The sequence below is a fragment of the Drosophila novamexicana genome, unplaced genomic scaffold (assembly GCF_003285875.2).
Source record: "Drosophila novamexicana strain 15010-1031.04,08,12 unplaced genomic scaffold, DnovRS2.1 tig00001361-arrow-arrow-pilon, whole genome shotgun sequence".
Classification (NCBI taxonomy): Eukaryota; Metazoa; Arthropoda; class Insecta; order Diptera; family Drosophilidae; genus Drosophila; species Drosophila novamexicana.
Window position 1 is genome coordinate 128,127 of NW_020824852.1, and position 9,199 is coordinate 137,325.

The following is a 9,199-nucleotide window of genomic DNA, read 5'->3' on the forward strand; positions in this document are numbered from 1 at the left end:
CTCAGTTTTTAACAAAACACAGCCGCAGGCGATTTTCCAAAAATGATTTCGGAATGAGTTTTCTTACTTTCCACCCATTCTCTATCTTTTTCGCTCAGCCAAAAGTTACAAAAGTGATTCAGGCATAAACAGGCGGACGGATAGACGGAAAGCTGGAGGAGGAATGGTAGAAGTTGAACAGAGGACAACGGAAAGCCGTCAGGACGATCTAACAGTCAGTCAAAATGGCTGCCAGGTCCATTGTTGTTGTTTATGTTGTTGTTGTTGTTGTTGTTGTGCCACTTGCGCCCCAATGAAGTAAAAGTCTTTGAAGACGTTTGATGGGGCGTTGTTGCCGTTGCCGTTGCTGTGGCAGCTACCTGAGTCAAAGCTCAATGACAAATTCTAGCCAGCCTTGCAAGGAGGGTGAGAGAGAGGGAGAGAGAGAGGGCAAGAGAGTGTGGCAGCTGTGGATAAAGGGAGCAAGCGTTTCGAGTCGGAATAGGGGCTTGTGCTGGTCCTGGCCATAGCTACTGGCAACGCAGCTAAATTTGCTTTGACTGCTTACAGCATGTCCTGCCTGCCACTTGATGTGGCTCCTAAAGGCCGCAGATAGACCAACCCCCACTTCCACTCCCACTCCCACGCCCAGCTCGCTAAGCCTTGCGGCTGATAGACCAGAAACATTGGGGTTGGCAAAAGAAATAAGAAAAGAAAAAGAAAAACAGGCTATGATAAACTATTGGCGCATTGGTGAATAAAGCCATTTACAGGAACAGTCGAGGGGAACTATTTGCCGTGCCTTTCCCTCTTTTATTTTCCATATTGCGCAATAGTCTTTGCCTCGAATGAGCCACAAGTATTTACAATTCAATTCAATTGAATTGAGTAAGCTGAGCGAGTTCGTGTGCCCGGTGCCATTAATAATATCCAATTTTAACAGTGTTGTAAAACTTGTCAAACTTTTTGCGCCACAAAGGATACTTAGCCGGTATTTATACTCGACTTATATGTTTATGTAGCTTATAACTATTAACATAACAAACTTTTTTTAAATTATTAATTAAAATCTATTTTCAATCTTAATTTTTATCTGGCGTTTTGCAACACTGCACCCTAAGACTTTGCATGAAATACATATGTTAACAGGATTTACTTTGAATTTTATAGATTTTAAGACTTGAACTTAATATGGATACTTATTAAAGAAACTCAAAGATATAATGTGGCTTAAAGTGTATTTAACACAGCAAAAAACGGAGAACAAATATTCTTAGAAAGGATTTTAGCCTGATCAGCTTAAGTTTCTGAGCCCAACAGTTATTGTAAGGAATCGAAACAGACCATCAATTGAAGGACTTTTGAGAAATGTATCCAAACGATTTCTTAAAGTTGTTAAACGTTTTTTAATTCGTTGAAGACCTCAAAACCTCAGAAGCTTCGGGTGTGCGTTTGTATGTTCTATAGAAACATATGTATTCGTATTTATATACATATCACCTTCAAGCATTGTGTAATTGTGTTGATGCTACAACAACAACAACAGCAACAATAACAACAATAACAGCAACAACAACAACAACAAGGACGATGACAATCGGAGTTTTGTTGTTGGGGGCTGGGCTTGGGGTCTGCTTTTCAGCCTTGAGGGACTCGTTTCGTTTGTAAGCCGAGTCCTTAGTTCATTTCTTTGGCTGCTGCGTGAAAACTCATTCAAAGTTGAACGCAATTTTTCTTTCAGTTTTCTGCTAGCATGTGTGTGCGTGAGTGTGTGTGTGCATGTGTGTGGCTGCCTTCGCTGCCCCCGCTGCCACAGCCCTTGTTCAGTTTACCTTGACGCGCTTTATGAGATTTTGCTGGTGCAAAGGCAAACGAAATGTGTGTAAAAATAAAAAATGATAAAAGTTGCCAGATAAAAATTACACACACACGCTCACACACAAGCACAGCTGCGTCGTTTGCCAAATCACCTGCATACAAAATGGCGCCGACGTCGCAGTCGCAGTCGCCGTCGCCGCGTACCAAAACTCAATTCCAACCCCACTCACAGTTCCAACAACAACAACAACAACAAGTTGAGAATTGTAATTTTTCTTGGTTCATTTCCTTTGCCAGTTTCGTTTCGTTTTTCCTTTCGCCTCTTCTGGTGAATTGCGAGTGCTTCACTGGACAGTGGTACGAATCTTGACCAAGTACATTGATCAATATATTAGAAAAACGACTGCTTAAAATGCCCACTCAAATACGGTCACACTGCAGAATATGTGCTTAAACTAAACATGAATAATATTTATTTTTTTTTTTAATCTTGAATTTTGCATTGGTTTCACATTGTTGTTTTGAAAATATTGGACAAGTGCACGTTAAATTGGCCACCACTGTGCGCATTTCTTGATCCTAGTGCTGCCCGCCTTCTTGCCACTTAACATCTTTCGCCTTGATTCAAACATGGCGTAGCTCCTTGCGTCCTGGCTGCCTCTTTTGGTCGTTGGTCTGTTTGCTTACTGGCCGCCTTGTTGTCCCCTCTGTGCCCCTTTCCGTGCTTTGGCAGCACGCCTTTGTGCACATTATTCTTGTGCCACTGTGCTGGCAGTTGTGGCTGTTGTTGTTGTACTTTGACTACTTGGGGAAATTTTTCATGATTTTCCTTCTACTCGGACTTGTGTACACACACCTACATGCACATATTTTCATCTGTGCGTTTTGTTTGGCTACTTTCGTTTGGAGCTTAATACGCTTCGATTGGAGCTCATTGGTTTGTTATAAACGAAAAGCTTCAATACGAGGCCAGCATGAATATGAGTTCAGTTGAGTAGCATTGGGGCTAGTACTAGGCATACTTAGGTAATCCAATTAGAAGAAATAGTTTATGGACTAGACGTTTATATTCAGTTCCTAACTAAAGACTAAATACAAAGTATGGAGCAACAACAACGAATTGATGAAAGTGACGAGTTTGACTGACGAGTAAATCGATAATTGTGCAGATGTTAGCACAAATCATAGCGAGCTACCAATATCAAATTTACTGAACTTGTAGCTTGATTAGCGTATTGCGGACTCGGATATTAATAAGTGACCTATTCACATCGCTTATACACGTAAATGCGTTCGAAGATTGCGCACATCTCGTTACGTTTATACTCGTTACTTTAGGCACTCGTTAATTTGCAACTTTTGGGCTTGAGCTACTTAAAGACTTTTGAAACAGGTTTTATATACTTCAACTAATCCTTCAATATTGAAATTTATTTTCAAAATACTCGTTACTTTAGGTACTCGATACCTTGCAGTAACTAGTCTTGAGCTGTCTGAAGACTTACCGAACAGACATTTATGCTCAGACATTTTATGCTCTAGGTTATATTTTAATATTATAAGTAATATGCTTAGATATATGTACTTTCAAAAACCTATTGCAAGGCCTTAATCTGGTCTATGTAGCCTGACGTTTATCGTATTTCCGACTTTCTTTTATAACTCGCTTTACTTGTTTCTCTCACTTCCCCCAATGCGCACTCTTGCTTTTATTTTTATAATTTTTTGAGGAAGTTTTTTTTTGTATAAGTTTCGTTCCTTTTATTTTTTTTTTGGCGTTTTGTGAATTTTCTTGTAGAACATAATTTATCTGTTTGTAGAACGAATGATTTAAGGTGCATGTTCTCGGTACTTCGTGGGCCAATGTTAAACGAAGTGTTTGCGGAAGGCGGGGTGGTCGTTGGACTGGGAAGACTGAGGACTGAGGGCGTGTCAGAGGCAACTGAGATTTTGGCGAATGGCGGTGACTGTCGCGAATGCAATTTAAATATTTGCATTTGTTTTCAAAATGGAAATTCATGGCACGTGTAATGCATTGTTGCTGTTGTTGCTGCTGCTTCGCTTCTGATCTTTTGGAAGGGCGCAATTGTCGCGGCGAGTGGAGGCATGGCCTTAAAGCTTTAAACACTTGCCAGTGCGCCAGCTGGGAAATTGCATTACATGGTAATTCTTTAGCATTTTCTTTACTTTGGTATGTTTTTGCTTTTTGCTTTTCCTACATTTTATTTTGCGCAGTTTTCTCGTTTTTCCAATGAAATTGAAGTGGCAGTCTCGCTTGGCCAAGGGGTTGGGCGGGCTGGGGGGTGCGCTCAAATGGTAGGCAACGTGGCAGCATTTACAGTTAACTTCATAAAGAAAATTTAACGAGCAACATCCTGTGCACGGGCATGGGAGGCGGCAACGGCAACAAGGATGACGACAACAAGATAAACTGCATGCCTAGAACCAGTTCCAGGACGACAAAATACATTATACGTTGGCTGGCGACAAGGACAAGCTGGCGGACATGCAGCAGTCCAAGCAGCCAGCATGCAACGGTAGCAAATAGAAAGCAACACCCCACACCCCACACCCCACACCCCACACCCCGCACCCACACCCACACCCACCCACACTGGCAATTGGCAGGCAGCCACCACCTCCACCCAGCCAACACATGCAGCCAGTTGCAAATCCGTCGGCGACGGTGACGGTGACGGCGTGTTGATGACGAGGCCAGGACCTGGCCATAGTCCCGCTGCCAGGCTGCCAATCTAGCGCAATGGAATCCCAGTTAACGAGTTTTGCCATTTTTATACACTCGCCTGGCATGCAGCACATTTCTTGGTCAGCTTGTCATTGCAGGTCAACTGAAATGCCAGGCCCCAGGCCTTAAATTCTATAAAACACCCAATCTATTGATCATCAAAATATATATATTCGCATTTTAGTTTACTCTTAATATTATTTTTTTCTAATTCTCAGAGTCTGGCGTTAAATTTACCCGTACCCACATTTTCACTAGCCGGCGTGGTTTTCCTGCAGTCTGTGAATTCATTTCAAATAACGTATTTGAGAAATAATTGGATGCGAATCCAAAAGTTGTAGTTAACCATTTTTCGCCCGTTGAGAAAGCATTGCATTTTACTCCCATTTCCACCTAGCGCAGTGGATTTCCTATAGTAGGTGAATCCGATTAAATGACAAAGATATTTAAACATTAGCTTGGTTAAAGAAATGTTTCACATTGCCATTTTCCATACATTCTTCACATTTGCAGGTGGAATTTCCAAAAATCACCGAAAAATGAATTTAATTTGTTTTTATGTGGAAATTGGATGAATCTTTTAAATTCGTCCAAACAACAATTGAGGGGCTCAAAAAATTCACCAGAAAACGTGAGCTTTACGAAAAGTAGGAAATACAACTGTGAAAATTTGCTTAAAACTGACAAAAAAGTTGCGGACAACTACTTTCCATTAATTTTTCATATTCGCAGGTGGAATTTCCAACAAAAAAGCCAAATGAAATAGTAAGAAATGCGTGTAAAATTCTGGCCATAATCTAATCACCAATAAGTTAGTCAATCAGTCAGTTAATCAATCATTGCGTCAGTCAGTCAGTTAATCACTGATAAATCATATTAGAAACTATAGTTGACAGAGCATTGAAAGTTCAGTGAAGGGCTCAACTTTCAATGTTGTTTGTTTTGTGTATTTTTATGTTTTGTTGCCAGTGCGCGAAGAACACTTTAAAACAGCATTTCGTTTGGTTTGACAAACGCCAGGACAGGCAGGAGAACCCATCAGCGACACGTTCTTCATATATCCTGCTGTCTGTCGGTGTTGGCTGTTGCTGCGACTTCTGCTCCTCACGCTCCTGCCAGGGCTGGCTGATGCTATGGATGTGGATGGGGTGGGGAGCGAAGGCGACACAGGGTTAGCCGGTTGACGTTGCCAGCGCTCAAGGGTCTAGCCAGGATCTGGGACTGGGTCTGGTTTGGCTTGTTAGTTGGGTATTTGGGGTGGAAAATGCGAAAATTCAGTTATGAATTCATTTCGAATTGAGGTAACATGATTACCGCTATGATGATGCTCTTCCGCTTCAACATCGTCAATATATTGCGCTTGAGCTGTGTTTATTTACGTGCCCCAACCCCCACACCCTTGCACCACGACGGGCTGGGTCGTGGAGGCGGCCTCAAATGAGCTTTTGCCACGCAAAGGTGCCGTTGCTCAAATAAACGAACGCCTCGTTGAATTTGCAGCAGACAAGGGAGAGCTACAGATGGAACTAGAGCTCTGAGTAGCAGTCGGAGCAGGAGCAGGAGCGGCAGCAGGAGCCATAGCTGGAGCTGGTCTTGGTGCCTGGGATGGAGCAGGCTCGAGTGGTTGTTAAGTGGGGCGACGGCGCGCATATCTACAAAATGGCTGTCAACAACAACATGGCGTATACGCGTTATGAATACGTATTGCTTGTTTATAAATACGTATATATGAATATTGGTGTGTATATTGCTGTACGTATGCCTCTGTGTGTGTGTGTGTGCCTGTGTGCTTGTGTTTGTATTTATGCCCACCCAGGTGGCAGTATGAATGCCTCGCCTCGCCTCGTCGTGCCTCGTCTCGCCCCCATTTTGTGGTGGCTGTGGATGCGCCAGCGGCGCTTCAAGTACTTAAAATTTCACACTTTTTTTTGTTGCCGTTGTTGTTGTTGTTGTTGTTGTTGTTATATTGTTGCTGTTCTTGCTTAAAGTGAAAAAGTTGTTGCCTCAATTTAAAGTTGAGCGCTGCTGCGTAGATGAAACTCTGCGCTGAATGGCTAAAATGGAAATAGGCTAACTTTGATTGGGCAGCACACTCGGCATACGAGGCGTAGCTGGCTCTAAACTGTGCTGGCAAAGTTTAAAAAGTTGCTCAAATTATAAGTTACTCGATGCTGCGAAATGGAACGTGTAATAAGCCCTAAATAATGACAAAACATTCGCCCATTTGGCTGGCTTCTAGCCTAGTTGCGTCTACACCAAGAAACTTGAGAGTGCGTGTGCTTTAAACAGAACATCATTTAAATAATAACTTCTACAAATTAGATTGGTCGATGAATTTGAGTTCATTTAAAAGCTAAAGAGTGCCAGAGTCTTGATTGCCATTAAATAATAAAAAGCATCCGTTTCTTCTAGAAAAAGGGACACACTCGCGGAATGCTCAGAGTCTCAAGCCACTTTTGCTCAATATTTCACAAGGAATACTATATTTTCTTGATTCTTTCAGGCAATAATACACAATCTAGTGTAAGGGACTTTTTCTTTTTCTTAAAATTAACAGAGAATATATAATTTTATGTGTATGACTATTATATTAGACTTGGGTGGCCGTGTAGACCGATTTGACAAGAGTTTGAATTGAACAGGTTGTATGTGCTGCAAACATACTGGATCTTTTTTTACATCCTGTTTCAAGGCGTCTCCCTCTGCTCTGAGTCGGAAAGTGTCTTGAAGAATGCGATGTAGAATTCGCGGAATTAACCCCAACCACCAGCCGAATCGTGTATCAAACACAAGATATCCTAGCTTTTATTGTATAAACAACAATCTGCACGACTTTATCCTTAAGCTTCAGTACGTCAAGGCCCTTATTGTACAGCTAGCTGAGGATGATCCGGAGGAGCAACAAAAAATAAGCTAATAAAAGAGCTGTACTGCATATTTTAACTGTGGATTTATCGACTTTTAGTTATAATGGCCTGCTGATGCAGCTGTAGCAAAATTGTATTTAGTTTTTATTTGCTCAATTTAAAGAGCTATCTTGTTCGGCTCAGTTATTTGCATTAAATGGAATGAATATTTAAGCTTTATCATTGGCAGCAGCTACAACAGCAGCTCCCTGCCCCGAGCCGGCGTACGCTGGCAACCATTCGCAAAATTGTTCAGACAACACACGGCGTATGCGTAATGCCAAAAATAACCAAAACACAAAGCCCAAACAGAGCGGCATAAAACCTCAAAACTCATACACAAAAACACGCACACACACACATACACACGCTGCAAAAAGTAAATAAATATGCTAATAAAATTTTCAAAATAAATCTGTAATAGATAGAACAGATAGAGCTACAAAATAACCAGCGTCGAACTAAATGCATTCGCTTTGCGCCCTCTCTTCCTCTCTCTCTCTCTGTCTCTCTCTCTCTCTCTCTCTCTCTCTCTCTCTCTGTCTCTCTTTCTGCAGTTTAGCTCTCTGTCTGTTTGTCTGTCACAGGAAAACTGTAACCAAGCAACATGGCAAAAGTTTTTAATCCACGTTCGGAAAAATTTTTCACACAAATATTTACACAACTCTTCGCTCTAACGATTTGCGCAAACATGAGACACACACACACACAAGCATATACTCATGCAGACACATACGTGCGCAATTTTTGATGCCGATAAGCACACACACACACACATACACACACACACAGTTACATTTAGACAGACATTTTAATGTTTGTAAAGCTTTTAAATGCTTCACACACATAAATTTTTGCTTTCCGTTTCCTTTTTGCATACAGTTAAACATTTTTTGCTGCTTCTGAGTGTGTGTGTGTGTGTGGGGGGGGGGGGGGGGGGGGGGGGGGGGGGGGGGCAAAACAAATAATAAAGCACTGCAAAAATAAATAAATGAAAAATTGTAATAAGAATTTATGATATTTTTAGAGAGACAAAAACGCTGGCATTGGGCGCACACACTAAGGCTGCAGCGGTGACAGAGGGAGGAGCTGAAGCCGGGAAAGGGGAGGAGGTGTGTGGGAGGTAGGTAGGGCATGTGATGGGTAAACGAGGCTTCAGCGAATCTGTTGTTGCAAATCTGTTGTTGATTTTCATTTTTACTGTTTGTCTGCTAAACACAAAACAAACACAAAGCGCCAACAAATCTCGAACCAAAAAACAGCAGAGGGCGACCATGGGGGGGGGGGGGGGGGGGGGGGGGGGGGGAGTGGGCGGAGGGTGTCGGGCAGGAGCAAAAAGTTGGAGCCGTTTTGTATTGCCCGAAGTTATGGTCTGTTAATTTTGCCTGTCAATAGTGAGCATCTCATGTGGAATTTTATAAATAAGTTTCATTTGTATTTATTAATAATTTCTGTTTTTGTTGTTGAATTCACATGATTTCACATAAATCACATTTCTGGGGCTGCTTTGGAGTATTGATGGATATGCATTGCAATAACAACAAGAATTGAAATGTGTAGTAAAATATATGTTAGCCAAGCTAAAGCTGGCTAAAAGGACGCTTGCGTATTTGATTAAATTCTTTTATAATTATTTTACTAACAAAAGCAAAAGTGAATGCAATTATTGGAAAAATTGCAATATCTGTGTTGGTGAATTTGGATAAATTGGAGAGCAGTATGCCCCATATAACATATGACTATTGTGATA